This window comes from Notolepis coatsorum, assembly GCF_963971535.1.
Source record: "Notolepis coatsorum genome assembly, chromosome: 11".
NCBI classification, from domain to species: domain Eukaryota; kingdom Metazoa; phylum Chordata; class Actinopteri; order Aulopiformes; family Paralepididae; genus Notolepis; species Notolepis coatsorum.
Window position 1 is genome coordinate 49,508,599 of NC_140175.1, and position 21,467 is coordinate 49,530,065.

The following is a 21,467-nucleotide window of genomic DNA, read 5'->3' on the forward strand; positions in this document are numbered from 1 at the left end:
AGGTTAGTGTTGTTAGTCATTGTGAATGTGTTGGTGCAAATTTGTTCCCAGGATACGGCATTGGGAGAGAAAGCCAAGTCCTGTTCCCATTTTGTGAAGGGGAGATGGAATGTAGTGTCTGCGCTTGCTAGTATTTTGTATATTTTTGAAAATATTTTCGTCTGTGATGTTATTTTATTCATTGCTAATATAATTGGAGGTGGTTCAAGATCATTCTGTGTAGTGTTAATTTTTATTTCAAAATTGATTTCAGCTGTAGAAATTGGAAGTGTTGGTCTGTCCCAATGCCGTATCCTTCAGTCAAATCTTGATAAGTGATTAGGCTGTTGTCTGTGAAGATGTGGTGAAGATGAGTAATGCCTTTTTGTTTTCAAGCTGGGAAGTATATGGGTGATTTGCCGAGTTGAAAGTCAGGGTTGTGCCAGATTGGTGTGTATTTACAGGGGGTTAGTGTGTTACCAGTGATTTTGTTGGCTTTCCACCAGGCTGTCAGAGTTGTGGAAATGACTGTATTCCTAAAACAAGAGTGATGTTTTATGCTTGTGCTAAAGAATGGCAGATCTTGTGGTGAGATTTCCATGCACACGTCCTTCTCAATGTCTTCCCAGGGGTTGTATTGTTGGGTAGGGTGAATCCATTTGTAGATTGTAACACTTCCTCCGGTCCTGGCCCTGTGGGACCAGGACTCAGACAGTCATATTCACAAGTACCTCCCATTAACAATAACCCTCAGTCTACATTGCCACCCGGTGGGCTGATGCCAATCTGGCATCAGCTCACACACCAACTTATTGTTATTTATTGTCAGTTGTGTTTGTTGTGTTTATTATCTGTTGTCTCCACTTTGTTAGTCTTGTGTTCCCCTGTCTGTGGTTTGTAATTATGTTTTAGTCTGGTTGTTTGTTATTGTTTTCCCAGTACTCTGTGCTCTATTGTTTCTGTCTACCACACCTGTGTCTTGTTTGTAAATTACCCTCTGTGTCTTGTCAATTAGTCTTGTGTTTATAGTCCTGTCTGTCCTGCCCTGCTGTGCGCGGTCATTGTTAAATGTTACCTGTGTCGTGTATGTACCTTGTGTGTTAGTAAACTGTTCATCGTCACGCTCTGTCTCCGGTCTCATCTATACTCTGCCATCTGGGTCCATCATGCCAAAGAAGCGTACCAAGCGTAACAGTAGATGTATATTAATTGGTTGGCCAGATAATAGTTGAGAAAGTTAGGTGCTTCAAGTCCTCCTTGGTTTTTGTTTTTTTGAAGGGTGGTTAACTTAATTCTTGCTTTTTTATTCTTCCAGTAAAACTTAGTACATCATTTACATTTACATTTAGTCATTTAGCTGACGCTTTTATCCAAAGCGACTTACAAGTTCTGTACGACAAGCCATCAGGAAGGGCACAACTCTATCAGCTGAGCAACAATGTTCATCAAAGTGTTGAGTGCTACAGTGTAGGTTAGTTTATTAGGACAAGTGCATGACAGTACGGTTAGTTAGGGTTTTTTTTTTTTTTTTTTTTTTGTTAATTCAGATAATGGTTGAAGAAGTGCGTCTTTAGTCGACGGCGAAAGATTGGACGTGATTCGGCTGTCCTAACTGGGGTGGGTAGTTCATTCCACCATTGTGGGGCAAGGACTGAGAATAGGCGACTTCTCTTTGATGACCCTCCCGGAGCTTGGATAGGAGTAGGTCTGAGGCGGCCAGAAGATGCAGAGCGTAGGGGTCTTGAGGGTGTGTAGTTGGAGACCATTGACCGGAGGTAGGCGGGAGCGGTTCCCTTTGCCGCACGGTATGCTAGGTCGAGGGCCTTGAAGCGGATTCGTGCAGCAATGGGGAGCCAGTGCAGGTCCCTAAGAAGTGGGGTGACATGGGCCGACTTCGGTAGGTTTGAGATCAGGCGGGCCGCTGCGTTCTGAATGAGTTGAAGAGGCTTAGTGGCAGTGGCCGGGAGGCCAGCGAGCAGTGCATTGCAGTAGTCGAGGCGGGAGATGACTGTTGATTGGACGAGGAGTTGGGTGGCTTCTTTTGTCAGGAAGGGGCGTATCCTTCTGACGTTGCTCAGGAGGAATCGGCAGGTTCTGGTCGTCGCTGCGATGTGAGCAGAGAAGTTCAACTGGTCGTCGAGGACAACACCAAGGTTCTTGGCGGTCGGGGACGCAGTCACAGCTGCATTCTCGACTGTGATTGAAAGGTCGGTTAGGGGGGAGGATTTGGCCGGCAGGTGGAGCAATTCTGTTTTGCTTAGGTTCAGTTTGAGGTGGTTGGACGTCATCCAGGCTGAGATGTCGGACAGACAGGCCGAGATCCGCACAGAGACGTGGATATCTGAGGGAGGGAAGGAGAGGAAGAGTTGAGTATCGTCGGCATAACAATGGTAGGAGAAGCCATGAGACGTGATAATGTTACCCAGTGATTTAGTGTAGAGGGAGAAGAGAAGGGGTCCTAAAACCGAGCCCTGGGGGACACCCGTCCGCAGGGGGCGGGTGGCCGACAGGGTCCCTCTCCATGACACTTGGTAGGAGCGGTCATTGAGGTATGATGACAGCCATGTCAGCGCAGAGCCAGCCACTCCCATTCCTGCGAGGGCCGCAAGGAGGATCTGGTGGTTGACTGTGTCGAAGGCTGCAGATAGATCTAGGAGAATCAGGACAGAGGAGAGGCCTTTCGCTTTTGCTAAGTGAAGTGCCTCTGTGACCGCAATGAGGGCTGTCTCTGTGGAGTGACCAGTCCTGAAGCCTGACTGATTAGGGTCTAGGAGGTCATTCTGTAAGAGATAAGTAGTAAGTTGGTTGGATACAGCACGTTCAAGTGTTTTAGAAAGGAAGGAGAGAAGAGAGACAGGACGGTAGTTGCCTATCACAGTAGGGTTCAGGGTTGGTTTTTTTATGAGCGGCGTGACTCTGTAATGGTGGAGTCCAGGGAGTTGAACCAATTGGTGGTAGGCTGGGTTGGGATCATAGTGAATAGATAATTTATTTTTGGGAGAATTGACATTTTGACAGTTGATATTCTACCTATTAGTGAGAGTGGTAAGTTTAGCCATCTTTGTGTGTCGTCTTCTATTGTTTTTAACAGTGGGATGAAATTGAGTTGAAATAACTCTGACAGTCTGGGTGAAATGTTGATTCCTAGATATCTGATATTCCCTGAGGGGAAGGATGGGCTCTGAGCTGCAGGACTCCTATCACCCCCCCACAATGGCAAGATGATTGACTTCGACCAATGTATAGCGTAGTCTGATATTTTAGAGAAGGAGTCTATGAGTTTGATAGTTGCTTGTAGTGAATTGGTTCGTTCCTGTAGGTATAACAACACATCGTCTGCATAGAGGCTGCTCTTATGGTGAGTATTGTGTGTAATGATTCCTTTGATATCATCATTTTGTCTGATTGCTGCTGCAAGAGGTTCAATAAAAAGGGCAAAAAGAGGGGGAGTGGACATCCCTGCCTGGTTCCCCTGTGAAGTGTGAAGCTTTGTGATGTTAGTCCGTTAGTAGTAACAGTGGCCCTGGGTGACGTGTATAGTGTTTTAATCCAATGAATAAACGACTCCGAAACCAAATTTTTGTAATGTCCGGAATAAAAATGACCAGTTTACAATTTTTGTAATGTCCGGAATAAAAATGACCAGTTTACTCTATCAAAAGCTTTTTCTGCATCTAGTGAGGTGATTATTACATCGAGGTTTTGTTGTTTGGTTATATTCATTAGATGGAATAACCTGCGCATGTTATTTGACCCGAGGCGTCCTTTAATAAATCCTGTTTGGTCGGGGTGAATTAGGGTGGATATGACTGTTTCCAGTCTGGTGGTTAGCGCTTTAGTTATTATTTTAATATCTGTGTTGATCAGTGAGAGGGGGCGGTAGCTAGCGGGTAGGGTTGGCTCTTTGTCCGGCTTGAGCAGTAGTGAGATGAGTGCTGTGTTCATGTGTGGGGGGATTCTGGAGGTATGTTTTATTTCATTAGCCATCCTTATGAATAGTGGAGATATTGTTGACCAGAAATGTTTGGAGAATTCAGCAGGGAAGCCGTCGGGTCCTGGGGATTTATTGTTGGGCATCTGAAGTAATGCTTTGACGAATTCAGTTAAGGTTAATGGATTGTCCAGTGATTGTGCATGCTCTTTGGATATTTGGGGAAGATTTATAGCATCGAGGAAGGCGTCCATATCAGCAGTGTTTGGATTAATGTCAGGTGTGTATAATTTACTATAATTTTATTTAAATGTGTCGTTGATCTCTTGAGGTGCTCTCAGCGTCTTCCCTGCTGAGTCCTTTACTGCAAGTATAATTGATTTTTCTTTGTTTTTTTTAGTTGGTTGGCTAGATATTTTCCAGATGTATTGTTGTGTTTAAAGTGGTCCTGTCTTAATCTCTGTATCAAAAATTTCGTTTTTTTATTTTGTATTTCATTAAGCTGAAATTGTAATTTGCGTAAATCCCTCAAAATTGATTCGTTAGGGTCATTAACATGCATTATTTAATTCCTCTATTTTTTGTTTCAGATTATTTTCAAATTGGAGATCTTTTTTTTTCTTATGTGATGAATATGATATGATGTTTCCTCTCAATACTGCTTTGGCCGTTTCCCATAGTAATGTGGATGACATTTCTGGAGAGTCGTTCGTTTCCATCAAGGATGTCCACTCTTTCTTGAAATATGTGTCGAATTCAGGGTCTTCCAGCAGTGATGTGTTGAAGCGCCATCTCTGGGAAGGTGGTTTGGGGTGATTAGTATTTAGAGTGAGGGAAACAGGTGCATGGTCACTGATTGTAATGGGATGGATTTTAGAATCACAGATGTCTGGTTGGATTGAATTGCTGGCAGTAGCGGCCGCTGGGTACTTCGCCACTAGGGGCGCTATACCAAATATTTTGTACAGTACAGTACCACGCAACACTCATGGCAAGACGTGAGCGATTCGACTCACGCTCACTGCAATGAATCGGCTCTTATGAACGAGTCGCTCAGCTGTTACTACAACAACACACAACCAGTCAAATAAAGTATAGTCTAGACTCTAATTCACAACTTGAAACACAATATATAAATAGAAAAGTTAGAAACAAAACTCGCCCGTCTACAAACACAGGCAGATCTCTCCCTCTCTCCTTCTCTCTCTCACACACAGCGCGACGTGGAATCGATTCGTTACACAATCAGACCTATTATATACCAAGAATAACTTCAGTATGAGTACAGGGCTGTACACATATTTTGCATATTGTTAAACGAGCCAAGGCTAGCTATTAAACTATCGATATGAATAGAAAATCTGGGACCCTGATGTAAACAAGACAAACGTCTTTCTCTGGTCTGCATCCCCTTAACAATTGTGTGTATTGAGCCGTACTGTATTGTACCCATTCTGCAATCTGTTAATAAAGTTCTCATTCATTCATTCAAACATAGACGATATTGAACAAGCCATAATCCACGTATTTTCAATCCGAGAGAGCTGCAGTAGTTAAATCAATGAGCCATCGATAAATAAACAATCAGCAATGTCTCGCTTCATGAATGGCCAGCAGTAGTACTGCTCCTAAAAAAACTATTTACAAACGTTAACGTTAAGCAGAGAGAGAGAGAGAGAGAGAGATTTCTTCAACCTCGAACCTAAATTCCTCAGCAACCCGTGTTACCAAGTAAACAAATCACGGAACGATAGCCTAGTACTACCAGCGTTAGCTCCCAGAACGATAGCCAGTTAGCCCGCACCAGCCTAGTACTAGTACTAACGTTAGCTGCCAGAACGATAGCCAGTTAGCCCGCACCAGCCTAGTACTAGTACTAACGTTAGCTCCCAGAACGATAGCCAGTTAGCCCGCACCAGCCTAGTACTAGTACTAACGTTAGCTGCCAGAACGATAGCCAGTTAGCCCGCACCAGCCTAGTACTAGTACTAACGTTAGCTCCCAGAACGATAGCCAGTTAGCCCGCACCAGCCTAGTACTAGTACTAACGTTAGAGAGAGAGAGAGAGAGAGAGAGACTCACTGTTTAGTTGAAACGTCCAGGGCAGGAGAGCTTGATATCCGCCATATAGCTTGTTAGCCAAGTGTTAGCTCAGCTGAGCTCGTCGACGTTAGCACAACACTCAACAAGTACATTCCTTTGTCCATTTCCGCTCGAACAGACTGCAAACTACCTGGCGTTCTATCGCCATGCTCTAAGACAAACTCTAACCTTAACCAACTTTGAAAGAGTGCCTAAGCTTAACAGTCTAAAGAAAGAACTTGCAGGCACGGCACGCTCTAAGACAAACAACAGTACTAGTACCAGGAACCAAGCTAGAAGCTAGAATTGGAACATTAGAAATTGGATTCGGCCAATCAGAGATCGTCTCTGTGAAATTCTGCCATGGAAAAAAATACTGGCGTCGGCCAATCAGAGAGTGTCTCCGCGAAATGCGGCTATGGAAATTCTCACGGAAGTTCACGCTGCTTTCTAGACCGCTTCAAATCGCGCTCGGATTCCAACATAATAGTCATATTTCAACGCACAACGCCGTATGCACTGATTGGCTGTGACGGAGACAGCGATCAAACTGTGACGCGCACTCAGAGCGCTATCGCGTATAGCCCAGGCCGAGAAATACAAAAAAAAATAAAATAAAAAAAAACGTGATGTCACTTCCTGCTCTGGAAAACGATGTTTTTTTAATTTAGATAATAACGTTATATTGTGCATTGGAAATACAAACATACTTAAAATGAGTAAATATTATTAATTTTAAACATGTTTATATTATTTATAGGGCTATAAAACACAAAAACGAAAAAGTTTTATTGTCTTCTTCTCTGATTTAACAGCAGCTGGCCAGCAGGTGGGTCGGCGCCCTAGCGCCCCTAGTGGTAGAGCCGCCACTGATTGCTGGTAAGAAAGAAATCAATTCGAGAGAGAGACTTATGGACATGTGAGAAATGTGTATACTCTTTAGAGGAGGGATGGCTTGTGCGCCAGCTGTCGCCAAGACCAAAATCCGTCATATATTGTTTCAGTGTGTCAGTGGAATGCCAATTTCTTGATTTGCTTGTTCTGTCAATAGTGGGATTAATAACTGTGTTGAAGTCACCTCCAATTATGATAGTTGAGTTGGGGTGATTACTTAGTGCTGAGAAGAAAGAGTGAAAAAAAGTGGGGTCATCAGCATTAGGACCGTAAATACTGGCAATGTTCATGTTGTGAAAAGACAGAGCAGTTGACAATGATGAAACGACCCTCTGGGTCTGAAAATGTGAAATTGTGAGTGAGTGGCAGTCGTTTATTAATTAAAATGGAAACTCCTCTTTGCTTTGAATTATATGTTGCTGAGAAGGTTTGAGGGAAATGTACATTTACATTTTTGATGGTCGGATTCTGCTTGGTGGGTTTCCTGTAATAGACAGATGTCTGCTTCTAGTTCCACTAGGTGGTTCATGATTTTAATTAATTTAGCCTGTGAGCCAGCCCCTCGAATATTCCATGTTATAAATTTAATAGGAAGCATTTAGTGTTTGTGTGTATATACAGTATGTGTGTATGGTCGTGCATGAGAGTTTGCATATATATGCGCATACAAGCGCCTGTATTTGCATGTGTGTGCATGCATATGGTTGTGTCTGCGCGTTTGGTGTAGATATATTGGGGGGGAGAAGGGAAAGAGGGAGGAACATTTAAAGTTGTTGTTGAGCAGGGAGGAGGAGACACTAAGGGAAGGGTACAGATAAACAAGACAACAAGCAACATTAAGACAGCACATAACCGGAGCCCATTGCTCCGTTCTATCATTTTGGCAACTTGTCCGCTAGCCATGTGTCCCGTGAAGATAATAATCAATAATGATAACATTATAAAAAGGAGAAAAGAAAGAGAAAAAAAAATATATATAATAATAATAATAATAATAATAATAATAATAATAATAATAATAATAATAACTGAGAAAGAAAGAACAAATTTAAGAAATATAAATATATATATATATATATATAAATATATATATATATATATATATATATATATAAACAAATAAGCAAGGAAGTAGATAGATATATAGGCTATATCAATTAGCAGTCCAATAGGGATAGGGGAGAGCAGATGTAGAGTCATTGTTCATATTCTGTGTTATTGGGGAGAGATTTACTTACTAGCTTGGAGGCGCTTAAGGGTCATGTTTTAGTTTCACCGCTAGATGGCGCCAAATTATCCAACCTTGTCTTCAATTGTCTTCTTATCTATGTCCAATGTCCATCATCACCATCATCATCTCTGTAATTCTCATCATCGCCATAGTCATCACCACCATCATTACCACCATCATCACATTAATCATCATCACCATCATATCACCATTGTTATCATAATCATCATCACCATCATATCCCCATCACCATTGTTATCATAATCATCATCATCATCATAACAATCATCATCATCACCACCACCACAACCATCATTCCCACCTATGAGAGTATATGAGGGGAAGATGGGCAGTATGGAGAGAGAGAGAGAGAGAGAGAGAGAGAGAGAGAGAGAGAGAGAGAGAGAGAGAGAGAGAGAGAGAGAGAGAGAGAGAGAGAGAGAGAGAGAGAGAGAGAGAGAAAAATATATAATGTTAGGTTGAGCCATCTATGTGGGCTATCCTACTCACAACCATGTGACAACCTTTGGATCTCTGTAGAGCTGATTGTTGATATACAGCTTGTCCAGTACGATTGTTGCTTTCTGGCCCTTCTCTCTTTGCTCTTTTAATATGGGGTAAAGTTGTCTTCTCCTCCAGAGGATCTCAGGGGGGTACTGCTCATTGATAGAGAATGGTGTATTCTTGAGCTCCCGTCCATAAGAGAGAATTGTGTCTTTCATCTTGAAGTGGGTCAGCCTGGCCATAATCGGTCTGGGTCTGTCATCTCTTTTTTTAGAGAATCTGTGGGCTCTTTGGAAGTCGATCCTTTGGATTAGTTTCTCAAGTTTCAAGTTTCTTTAATAGTTGTCATACAGAAGTACAGAATACTTTTATACAAAATGCTTCTTACTGTTACGCTCCAGAGACTGTGCAAGACAAGATAAGTATGAAATAAAATAACATAGTATAGCATGTAAATTAGAAGTATAGACATATGTACAATGTTCGATGCAGAATAGACGTAACTGAGTTACCATATAATATACAATACTGTGCAGTGTACTAATATACAATACTATATAGTGCAAGGCAGAAATGGGATGAGGTGCAATTTAGGTACAATTTACAGTAGGTGTACGAGTTGTAGTGCAAATCCTTTATCAATAAATATAAAGTGTGTTTGTGTGATCTAAAGTGTGGAGAGTGGGTGCTGCAGTGTGTTGTTTGTTTAAGTGAGTGTGTGCATGTGGGTGTGTGTGCTGTGTGCATTTGATGGTTGTTGCATAGTGTTTATTGTTCGTTTAGCAGCCTGATGGCCTGGGGATAGAAGCTTCTTCTGAGTCTTTCTGTGCTCGCCTTAAGACTCCGGTATCGCTTGCCTGACCGCAGCAGTTCAAAGAGGCAGTTGTTCGGGTGGCTCGAGTCCTTAATAATTCTCGTAGCCTTCCCCTTGCACCGCTTGTTGTAAATGTTCTGGAGGGTGGGAAGCCCCCCTCCAATTGTGCGTTCGGCTGAACGTGTCACTCTTTGTAGTCTGCTACGGTCTTGTGCAGTGCTATTCCCAAACCAGGAGGTGATGTTGCCAGTCAGGATGCTATCTATTGTACATGAGTAGAAGTTCCTAAGGATCTTCTGACTGACTTGGAACTTCCTTAGGCGCCTGAGGAAGTAGAGGCGTTGTCGTGCCTTCTTCACAACACTGTCAATGTGTGTGGTCCATGTCAAATCCTCGGATATGTGGGCTCTGAGGTACTTGAAACTGTTCACTCTCTCAACCGGTGCCCCGTCGATGCTGAGGGGGCTGTAGTCCTTGACCCCCGACCTCCTGAAGTCCACAATCATCTCTTTTGTTTTGCTGACGTTCAGGGAGAGGCAGTTCTCCTGACACCACTGTGACAGGTTCTCTACCTCTTCCAGGTAGGCCCTTTCGTCGTTGGCAGAGATCAGGCCCACCACTACTGTGTCATCAGCAAATTTGATGATGGTGTTGTTGTTCCGCTGTGCTACACAGTCATGTGTGTACAGGGAGTAGAGGAGGGGGCTCAGAACACAGCTCTGGGGGGCCCCTATGTTGAGCGTGATGGATGAGGAGGTGCAGTTGCCTGCTCTTACCACCTGGGGTCTGCCCGTCAGGAAGTCCAAGACCCACTGGCAGAGGTCATAGTTCAAGCCCAGGTCCCTGAGCTTGGCTATGAGTTTGGAGGGGACTATGGTATTGAATGCTGAGCTGTAGTCGATGAACAGCATTCTCACATAGTTCCCCTGCCTGGTCATGTCTTCGGTCATGTGTAGGTTGTTTCTTAAGAAGCTAAACACCTTCTTTTCTGTTTTGAGGTAATCCTCTCCCTGCTCTTCATCCACACCAGTAATTACAATATTTTTCCTCATACTGTGACATTTCAGATCGAGAATAGCTGCAGTGAGATGTTTGTTTTGGGATTCTAGGGTTGTTGTGGTAGTAGTTAGGCTGTCTACCTGTTTGCGGAGCTCACTGTTGTCCTTCTGTACGTCCATGATGAGTTTGTTGTTGAATTCCATTGCTATTTTCACTGCCTCTATCTTGTCCAGATTATCGAGTTTGCTGAGTTTTCTTTCGATGCTGGCCAGCCTCTCACTATCCGTGATAGATAGTTTGGTGGTTTGAGAAGATGTCAGGGTATTGCTGATTTTAGAGGGTTGAGCATCTCCCTCACTCTCTGTGGAAAATGCATCCCCTCTTACTCTCTTGTTGTCATCTGACATTGTCAGAAAGGCGTTGTCAATAAACCTCTCTATTCTTACTATTTTATCCAGTTTTCCTCTCTTTTGTTCTCTCAGTAGATTATAGTTTGGAGCAGCTAGCTAGCAAGCATCTCACTCCATTTTGTGTGTCACTTCCTGGTCTCTGTGTGTCACTTCCTGGTCTCTGTGTGTCACTTCTGGGGAGTCTGTCATCCTATGTAAAGACTGAGGTTACAAGCCTAGGTGTCATCTTGGACTCAGACCTGACCTTTAAGTCTCATAAATAAGGCCATGAAAACGTCATTCTTCCACCTAAGAAACATAGCGAAAGTAAGACCTTTCGTAAATAAAAAGGATGCAGAGACACTTATTCATGCTTTTGTATCAAGTCGGCTTGACTATTGTAATGCACTGTTCACTGGTCTTCCCAAAGCAACCATTGGGAAGCTTCAGCTTATCCAAAACTCTGCAGCTCGATTACTAACTCATACAAGGAGAAGAGAACATATCACTCCAGTCCTAGCCACTCTGCACTGGCTTCCAATAACTCATAGAATTGATTTTAAGGTCCTTTTCCTAACATATAAAGCTCTTAATGAGCAAGGCCCAAAATACATAGCAAATTCCCTAGTTAGTTATCTGCCCTCAAGAACGCTACGGTCATCCACTACAGGTTTACTAGACACGCCCAGAAACCAAAAGAGGATAGGAAGTATGGCATTTGCCAACTATGCCCCAAAACTATGGAACACACTACCAACACACATCAGAAACGCCAGCTCCATACACATTTTTAAAGGAAAATTAAAAACGTACCTATACAGTCTAGCTTACAAATAGTTATGGCTTGGAAAAACCTGATGGATCCATGAGGCTAGGATAAGCCTTGTGGACCCAACTTTTTAGATGAAGGAACGGGTACATACGCACACAATACACGACCACTGATGGATCCGTAGGGCTTGGATAAGTCTTATGGACCCAACTCTTTAGATGAGGGAACGGCTACATACGCACACAATACGCGACCACTGATGGATCCATGGGGCTTGGATAAGTCCTGTGGACCCAACTCTGACCACTGACCACATGAGGGAACGGGTACATACGCACACAATACACGGCCACTGATGGATCCATGGGGCTTGGATAAGTCCTGTGGACCCAACTCTGACCACTAATAAAAACGTAACTACACTAGCGTTATAAGAGCTAACATTGCTACCTACCGTACAAGTGCATTGGTTTAGTGCATTTCCTACTTCCGGTTGCTACTGAGCGGACATGTTTGTGCGGACCTGTTCTCCTAAACTGGTAAGCAAATGACTGTTTTCATGTTTTCATTTTTACATTATTTTCATTTTTACGTTATTATTATTATTATTATTATTATTATTATTATTATTATTATTATTATTATTATTATTATTTTTTATTTTATTTTTTTAAACATTGATCTTAACTGATCACTGTGACTTTATTGCTTTTATCGTTATATATGCCTATGTTTGTGTACAGCACTTTGAGCTACATGACATGTATGAAAGGTGCTTTATAAATACTTACTTACTTACTTACTTACTTACTTACTTACTTACTTACTTACTTACTTACTTACTTACTTACTTACTTACTTACTTACTTACTTCCTCCTGCTGTCTCTGTCACCTGCTGTCAACACCACCACCACCACAAAAAAATTATAATAATCATAGATCATTTAAACAGCTAACGTTAATCTCCCCAGCCTTAGTGGACGTTCAATGATTTATCAAAACAAATAAACCGGACCAAACCCCCTTATATCAGATGTACGAAACATTAAAATAAAGTATCTAGACGATATCCAGCGTCACATAGTTAACCTATTTATAAAACAAGGTTATCAAAATTTATATGACGCCGTTTGGCGTTTAAGCCATAACGAAGTGTTCTGCACAAAAACAGTATACTGTAGCCTATTTAGACGAGGTGTCCTCCTGGCTCTTCAAGAAGGTTTTAGCTTCATCAGGCGAGGAAAGATGCGTCCTCAATCCGTCTTTAGTGACGATGGACAGCCTCGCAAGGTACCGGAGGGTCGGTCTGAAACCTTGACTGTAGAGTAATGGAATGACGGTCTTGTAACGGGAACGTTGATCCACAACTTCCGGGCAGTAATCTTCATAGAAATAGACTGTGTGCCCTCCGTATGCCAGTTTACCATTCTTCTTCCGTGCCTCTCGAACAATTCTTTCTTTTATTCCAATTTGACGTAAACTAGCAATAACTACTCTAGGCTTGGAGTTATTTAGAGCTTTAGCACCAATTCTGTAACATTGATCCACTTCAGGTGTCGTAGTGAGGATCTCCGGACCCAGAATTTCAACCAGCGCATTTGCAAACGAGACATTGGGTTGTTTGCAACTCACGGATTAATCCAGACCTACTATGCGAATATTAGGTCGGCGGAATCGGTATTCGAGGTTGACTATCTTAGCCAATAGCTTATCGTTGATTCCTTCTATATCCTCGCATTTAGCAGTGCAAGTACTCAAGCCAGTTTCCATTACGTCTAGAGTCTAGACGATTGGTCTGTGCACCAACCGTTTCCCATAGCTTTTCGATTTTGGATTCGATAGATTCTTTGCTAGAGGTAACCTGGTTGGTTAGGGAGCGTAAACCTTCCGTTATGGTGCTCTCTATTTTCTTTATGGTGCCTTCAAGCTTAAAATGGGATTGCGTGAGCTTGATCTGGGATTGCGTTAGCTCTTCGATTAGCTTTGTAAGGTACTCCGTATCGGTTGAAGCGTCATCTCTCTTTGGCTCGTTTTCTTTCTTCGGTGCCATTGTGGTTCTTTCAGTCAATATAGTTAGTTGGAAACCTAAGGTGATATATACGTACAAGTTTAACCGAATTGGGGGTATAAAAAGAGGCTTTTAAAGGCAAAATATAAAAACGGGAGAAGCAGCTTTACACAGTGCGACTCTACATACTCGACCCGGAACCGGAGTCCGGACGGGGATATTTGCGATCGCTTAAACTATATCTTGAATTATGGCTATGGGTCTAATACACCCGTCGCTTATCAATGACTTGCCTAACAGTCAACATGTACGAAACGGATTGTTTTTTCATCAGTACATTTCCGTTTTATACCGTTTTGAATACGAGTATAGTTTTGGAGATTTCTAGTAATTCCAGAGAAAGACGATAATAGCCCTTTGTAATTTTTCGGCTGATTTATGAATCGTTTTCAAATAAACGCTAGATTATCGATAGTATATGTGTCCTTATGCATGCTAGAGAAGCGGGCTGAAAAATCGCTTATCCGTGCATTGCTCCGCGCCAACGGCCCACACACACACACGTTGTGACCGCTGTGAAAAAAACATCTGATTAACCCAATACTGGTAACATAGATTCCTTACCTCACATCTGATGTTCTGCAAAAAGATTAATCCAATTCCTGATCGCCATTCCAAATATTGATCGCGTTTATTGATCCAACGTTATAGTCCAAAACACATAATCGACGCTGCTCCCAGCCTCCCCAGTCAATGGGGTAACACGATACCGCTTGCCCGAGAAGGGAAACCCGGACCGGAGTTTTTTTCTGATGCACAGTCCCAGCCAATCCAATCCAATGATGTGCAATACCATCTGGGAGACGATAGGCGGCGGTATTTGCCTTTTTGCAAGCTCAGACCCATTCCCAACGATAACATCAGGTTGGATGGATGAAAATGAATGGATATCGCTAATAAAAGAAATAACGATTAAAACCTGACTATACTCGTGATTGGCACTCAAGCGATGGCGAGTTAACCCGACTATACTCGTGGTTGGCACTGAATGGGTTAAATGTAAATATCACTGATTAGCAAATCCTAATGACGCTGAGAATAGCCATACGTATATAAATGCACTTTCGATGCACATTGATTAAAGGTTCAAACAAACTTGAGCTTGAACACAAATATGAGGTTCTGAGGTATTTCTGTGCACTATATAATAGTGGGTAAGGCTGAGCCCGAACGTTAGTTTGTTAAGTTGGCATTCGAATTCAAAATCAAAATTTGAATAAAAAAATTGTAATAGATATATATATATTTTTCTTTTATATATATATATTTTTATGTGTCTATTCATTCTGTTTAAACCAATGGGGTTTTTCTTCACAGTTGCAGATAAAGAGTAGGCTACACTAATATTATAGTATTAAAAAAAATTGCTGAGTTATATTCATTAAAGAAAGTTGATTTAATAAAAAAAGAAAGACTCATTTAATCAGATTAATCACTTTATTTAAATTGAGGATTTAGTTTGAGGATATTTATATGTACATTATTATTATATATTTTTTTATAAAAACATTATTTAACAAATTCCCGGCCAAGCACGAATGTTTCGAATCCAACGGTAGTGGGCCGGCAAGGTTGTTTTGGCTTTTATTTCATTTTAATAACCTACTCAATGTCACCGAGCGGCAATGCAGATTTACCCTACTCTTGGAATTCGGAAAAGTGCATTACCGGCCAGATCCTCATAGGGGCGCTGTCTCGATAGGGGCTGGTACCATGTATTGGTACTGACTAACACTGGGCTGGCCAAATCACATCTCTTACTAAGCACCCCCCCCCCCCCCCCCCCCCCCCCCCGCCAGTCGTGTGGTACATGACTGAGAGGGGGCTGGCTGGTACATGACTGAGAGGGGGCTGGTACATGATTGAGAGGGGGCTGGTACCATGTATTGGTACTGACTAACACTGGGCTGGCCCAATCACATCTCTTACTAAGCACCCCCCCCCCCCCCCCCCCCCCCCCGCCAGTCGTGTGGTACATGACTGAGAGGGGGGCTGGTACATGACTGAGATGGGGCTGTGGTACATGACTGAGAGGGGGCTGTGGTAACATGACTGAGAGGGGGCTGTGGTACATGACTCAGAGGGGGCTGTGGTACATGACTGAGATGGGGCTGTACATGACTGAGAGGGGGGCTGTGGTACATGACTGAGAGGGGGCTGTGGTACATCATTTACATTTACATTTAGTCATTTAGCTGACGCTTTTATCCAAAGCGACTTACAAGTTCTGTACGACAAGCCATCAGGAAGGGCACAACTCTATCAGCTGAGTAACAATGTTCGCCAAAGTGTTGAGTGCTACAGTGTAGGTTAGTTTATTAGGACAAGTGCATGACAGTATGGTTAGTTAGGGTTAGATTTTTTTTTTTTTTTTTTTTTTTTTTTAGTAGTAGACTGAGTAGATGACTGAGAGTGGGCTGTGGTACATGACTGAGAGGGGGCTGGTATACAGGACTGAGAGGGGGCTGGTACATGACTGAGAGGGGGCTGGTATACATGATTGAGAGGGGGCTGATATACAGGACTGAGAGGGGGCTGGTATACATGACTGAGAGGAGGCTGGTACATGACTGAGAGGGGGCTGGCTGGTACATGACTGAGAGGGGGCTGGTACATGACTGAGAGGGGGCTGGCTGGTACATGACTGAGAGGGGGCTGGCTGGTACATGACTGAGAGGGAGCTGGTACATGACTGAGAGGGGGCTGGTACCATGTATTGTGCATCATTGTAGGTCAAACCATTAAAAAGTTAATTTCCACAGCAGCCATTTTGGATTTTGGTCTCTCACAAATTTCCCCCGCCTTTTTTAAAAATACACCCCGGCTAAATTTGTTTATTAACACATTGGCGGCCATTTCCCCGGTTTTCCCCCCGCCCCCCCCCCTACAAGATGTGTGTTGTTTCACTATGTTTTTGGGGATACGGTGTAACCCCTCAGCTTCTGCTGGGGTTGTGCTCTTGCTTAGAGAGGCAATTTCTTTTTCTGAAAATTGTTTGGTCGCTGTCATGTGGACTTAGCAAGGCCTGTGACCAGTACTTAATCAAGGACTTGTGTCTTCTCTCGTTATGAAAAACTGCGTTCCTCTTACAGTAGTGAGAGTGTACTTTTTTTGTTGTGATGGAGGGTTGTTTGTGTCGTTTTTACGTTTAAGATCCACAACTGGGTTAGGTGTTGGCCTACAGAAGTTACATGTGTAAGCTCTTGTACCAGGGCTCTCTTGGTCTGTGTTTTTTCTTCCTTTAGGGTAAAGGTGTAAGAATTCAGGTGGCAGGTTCGCACATGAACATGTGAAGCTGTTACCTTGACAGGTATACATGCGCTTCATGTAGCACGCTATGACTGGTGTCATGGCTCTGCTTTGTCATTGCATCATATCAGGGGTCATGAGGGGGTGAACTGATAAACCCTCCCTCCCCTTTTTTCTGATTGGTCAGGGGGTTGGACCTCCTGTCCTTCGGGCTTCCTGTCACGCTGCTGGGTCAGCGCGTCACAGGGTAGGGAGGGAGTTCCCTGGTCCCACGCCATATTTGGGCAGGTGGGTCACGGAATTCCCCCCGCCATAGAGTATGTCACTGGGCGCGTTTCTATTGGTTGTGAGACTTCCATGAGTTCTTTTCAGGCTCCATGTTGTGGACCTCTGTTATTGTCAAGATGAGTTATGTGGTGCGTGAGAACTTAAAAATAAGTTCTGCTCTGCGCTCTGTTGCATATGTCTTGAGCTTGGTCACGTAGCTCAATGTTACATATATCTTTTCAATTATTACTCACGTGGGAAGTCTCTCTGGGGGTTCCCTGTCTCCTCTCTTTTATACAGGTCAGGGTTGACAGGGGTGTTTTCCCTCGGATGCGTCATATGAGACCCATATCTGTGTCTTGGCCAGCTTCCTGCCACTCTCCCAGCCGGCTTGGAGGGAACGTTATCTGGGTTCTTTTTTTTTAACAAGGTTTTTTTATTTGAAGATTCAATTTTCACAGGCGGTCCCACATGGGCCAATTTTTTTTAAAATAAAATAAGGCCCTCCCTCCCTTCCCCCCACCCCTATACCAGACACAATCATTCTAAAATACCTTAAATCGTTTATTAATCATTGTTTTTCCTTTTAGCTTTTAAATCACCAGACAGCAGTCACATATCTCATGTATTCTGTAGATAGAGAAGAAGAAAAGTAAGAACATAAAAGAATAATAAGCTGAGAGACCAGGAAGGCCAGTCAGATCGCCTCTGTCACATTATCCGCTTCCATACCCTCAAAGAAAGTTAGAAAAGGATCCCAAATATTGTGGAATTTTTCGGTACAACCTCTGACAGTATACCTGATCTTCTCCAGTTTAATATGATACATGACCTCTCTCATCCAGTGGCCATAGACAGGTGAACCTGGGTCCTTCCATTTGAACAGTATTAGCCTTCTGGCCAAGAGTGAACAGAAGGCCAGCATTCTAGATTCCCACCAACTAAAGTGGATGTCCATTGGGGCCACTCCGAATAATGCAATATATGGTGATGGCTCCACTTCCTTTCCAAATATCTTAGAGAAGGTGTCAAATATGGTCTGCCAATAGGTGTGCAACTCTGGGCACGTCCAGAACATGTGGAGCAGAGTGGCTGGAGCCTGTCTGCAGCGGTCGCATAGAGGGTCTATGTTGGGATATATTTTAGAGAGCCTGTCTTTGGACCAATGCAGTCGGTGTACAATTTTAAATTGGATAACCGCATGTTTAAGGCAAATGGAAGAGGAGAAAATCCCCTGTATTATTTTGTCCCATGTGTCCTCTGTGATTGGTTCACCTAAGTCAGTCTCCCATCTGCCCCTGAGGAGATCTAAAGGTGTCGAGTTGCTTCTATTAAGTAGTTTATAAATTCTGCTTATAGCCTGTTTCTGGATCAGTTTACAGTTCAATATTGAGTCTAAAAGGGAGGCAGGAGGACACACTGGGTAGCAGTCCGAGTTCGAAGTTACGAAGCTCCGGAGTTGCACGTATCTATAGAAGTGTGACCTAGGGATCTTGTATTTCTGTACTAGCTGTTCAAAGGAGGCAAAGTTGCCGTCTATATAGAGGTCAGACAGCGTAATCACTCCACTCCCAGCCCAACTGTCGAAGGCCTTATCCATCGTTGATGGGACAAACATGTGATTTCTTGTGATCGGAGCAGCCAGTGATAGTTCCCTGAGGGAAAAGGTTCTTCTAAATTGGTTCCACACTTTTATCGAATGGATGACAACTGGGTTCGAGGTAAAGCTAGATATGGGCTGTGTGAACGGGAGCTTAGCACATAACAAGGCAGATAGGGAGGTGGACTTAACCGACGCTCTCTCCAGCACTGTCCACCAGGGGGCTGTGTCCTCGCCCTTTACCCAGTATAATAACGATCTTATGTTTGCTGCCCAGTAGTGGTAAATGAAGTTTGGAAGCGCCATCCCACCCATTACACGGGGTCTCTGCAGCATAGATCTTTTGATCCGGGGCGGTTTTTTGTTCCAGATAAAGGAAGATATCTGGTTGTTTATCTTGGAGAAGAATGTCTTAGTCAGAAAGACTGGAAGACTCTGAAATACATATAGAAATTTTGCCAATACATTCATCTTTATTGTGTTGATTCTCCCACCCAGGGATAGCAACAGGGGGTCCCAACATTCAATATCTCTCGCTAGACCAGACAGTAAAGGTTGATAGTTAGCCATATATAGGTCCTTATGTTCATGCGTGATCCATATCCCGAGGTACTTGAACTTTTTAGGGCACATTTTTTAACGGGAATGTGCTCAGAGTCAGAGGTATCCGATCCGCCGAGGTGCCGACGGGCATCAGTTCGCTTTTTTGAATGTTGATTTTGTATCCGGATATTTTGCCGAAGTCTGCAAGTAGGGTCATCAACCGAGGAAGACTCGTTTGGGGTTATGATATATACAACAACATGTCGTTCGCGTAGAGCGAGACTTTATGCTCCAAGCCCGCGCGCATGATCCCTTTGATATCGGTGTTCTGCCTCAGAGCCAGCGCAAGGGGCTCCATTGCGATCACGAAAAGGAGTGGAGATAAAGGACATCCCTGTCTCGTATCCCTATGGAGTTCAAAGTAGGTGGATAGATTGTTGTTGGTGCGAACGGCAGCCATCGGAGACGTATATAGAATTTTAATCCAAGCTATGAGTTTAGGGCCAAACCCAAACCTCTCCAGAGCGTGAAAAAGATAGTTCCACTCGACCCGATCAAACGCTTTTTCCGCATCAAGGGAGATAGGCCGGGAGCCAGGTCTACCCCTCGGGGTGTTTTTTGCTACCTTTTTTTCATTATTATTTCCTGTTACCCCATACCTTGGGCCATCACAAGTTGATAATGACCACCCCCAAATCAGCCCTGTGTGGCCTCAGGGGCCAAAAAAAACTCTTTTTGGGAAAAGCTTCTGGCGAAATTATGGAGATAAAGGTAGCAAAAAACATCCTGAGGGGTAGACCTGGCTCCCGGCCTAAGAGGACCACCTCAGGTGTTCCGGGTGGAGAGGGGCTATACAGGATATTTAGGAGGCGTCTGATATTAAAGAAAGAGTACCGATTCTTGATGAAGCCTGTTTGGTCCGGCGAGATAATCGAGGGGAGAACCCCCTCCAGACGATGGGCCAGAACCTTAGCGAGAACCTTGACATCGGCGTTAAGGAGGGAAATTGGACGTAATGAGCCGCATTCCAGTGGATTCTTGTCTTTAGAGATAACAGCTTGGCGCATGGTCGGAGGAAGAGAATTTGTTGAGAATGATTCATACATAAAAATAGGGAAACAATGTCCAGGCAAGCACTCCAGGTTTTTCCAAATTTATTGGCAGCCTGTAATCATGACGTTTCGGTGTGAACACACCTTCTTCAGAATGGCTTGCATGAAGCATGAAGGGTAAGTGACCCTAGTATATACAAGTCAAACAGGAAGTGACAACATAGGAAGTGACAACACATTCCCACAAGAGATCTGCAAAAAAGTACAAAATACCACTTACAAGCACAACCTTTTCAGAATTATGTAAATAAAAAAGAAGCGTGTAAATCAAGAAGAAACAGTAAATCACAGAGATATATCTATATATAGTTATATATATTTTATACAGAGTAGGCCTACATCTTAAACTCTAAACATAAACACTCATGACCCATATAAGCCATCTTTCAATTATAAATATAAAGAATGATAAATGAAAATAGTAAACAATCGAATGAAATGAAATAATCAAATGAAACAGGTCAAAACATTTTCCTCATTGAGGCCTCTAGGCTCTAGACAATCCAGAAAATGAATATAAAAGCATTCCCTTTGTAGCAAGAGCCTGTCTCTGTCGCCACCTCTTGGTGGTCTCAAGACCTGCTCTATACCCATGTATTTTAAGCCAGAAATATCATGTCCTAACTTATTAAAGTTTGAGTCTGAATGTATTTTCAATAATAATCCATATGTTGGACACATTAAAGCCTATTGGAGGTATATTGATGATTTATTTTTTGTATGGTCAGGCACTATGAGGCTCTGGAAGAGTTCCACTTGTTTCTCAACTCTCAGAGAGAGACTATTAAGTTTACTATGAATTATGATTCACATTCCATAGCATTCCTCTATGTATTGGTGAAAAAGAGAGACAATATTGTCCATACCGAAGTTTTCAAAAAAAATAAAAAAATAAAAATTCTCCATTACAGCAGTTATCACCCGCCAGAGCTCAAGAGGAGCCTTCCATTTAGTCAGATTTTGAGATATAAACGTATCTGTAATACAGATGACATTTTTGATACACAAGCCAAGGAGCTTTGTCAGAACTTT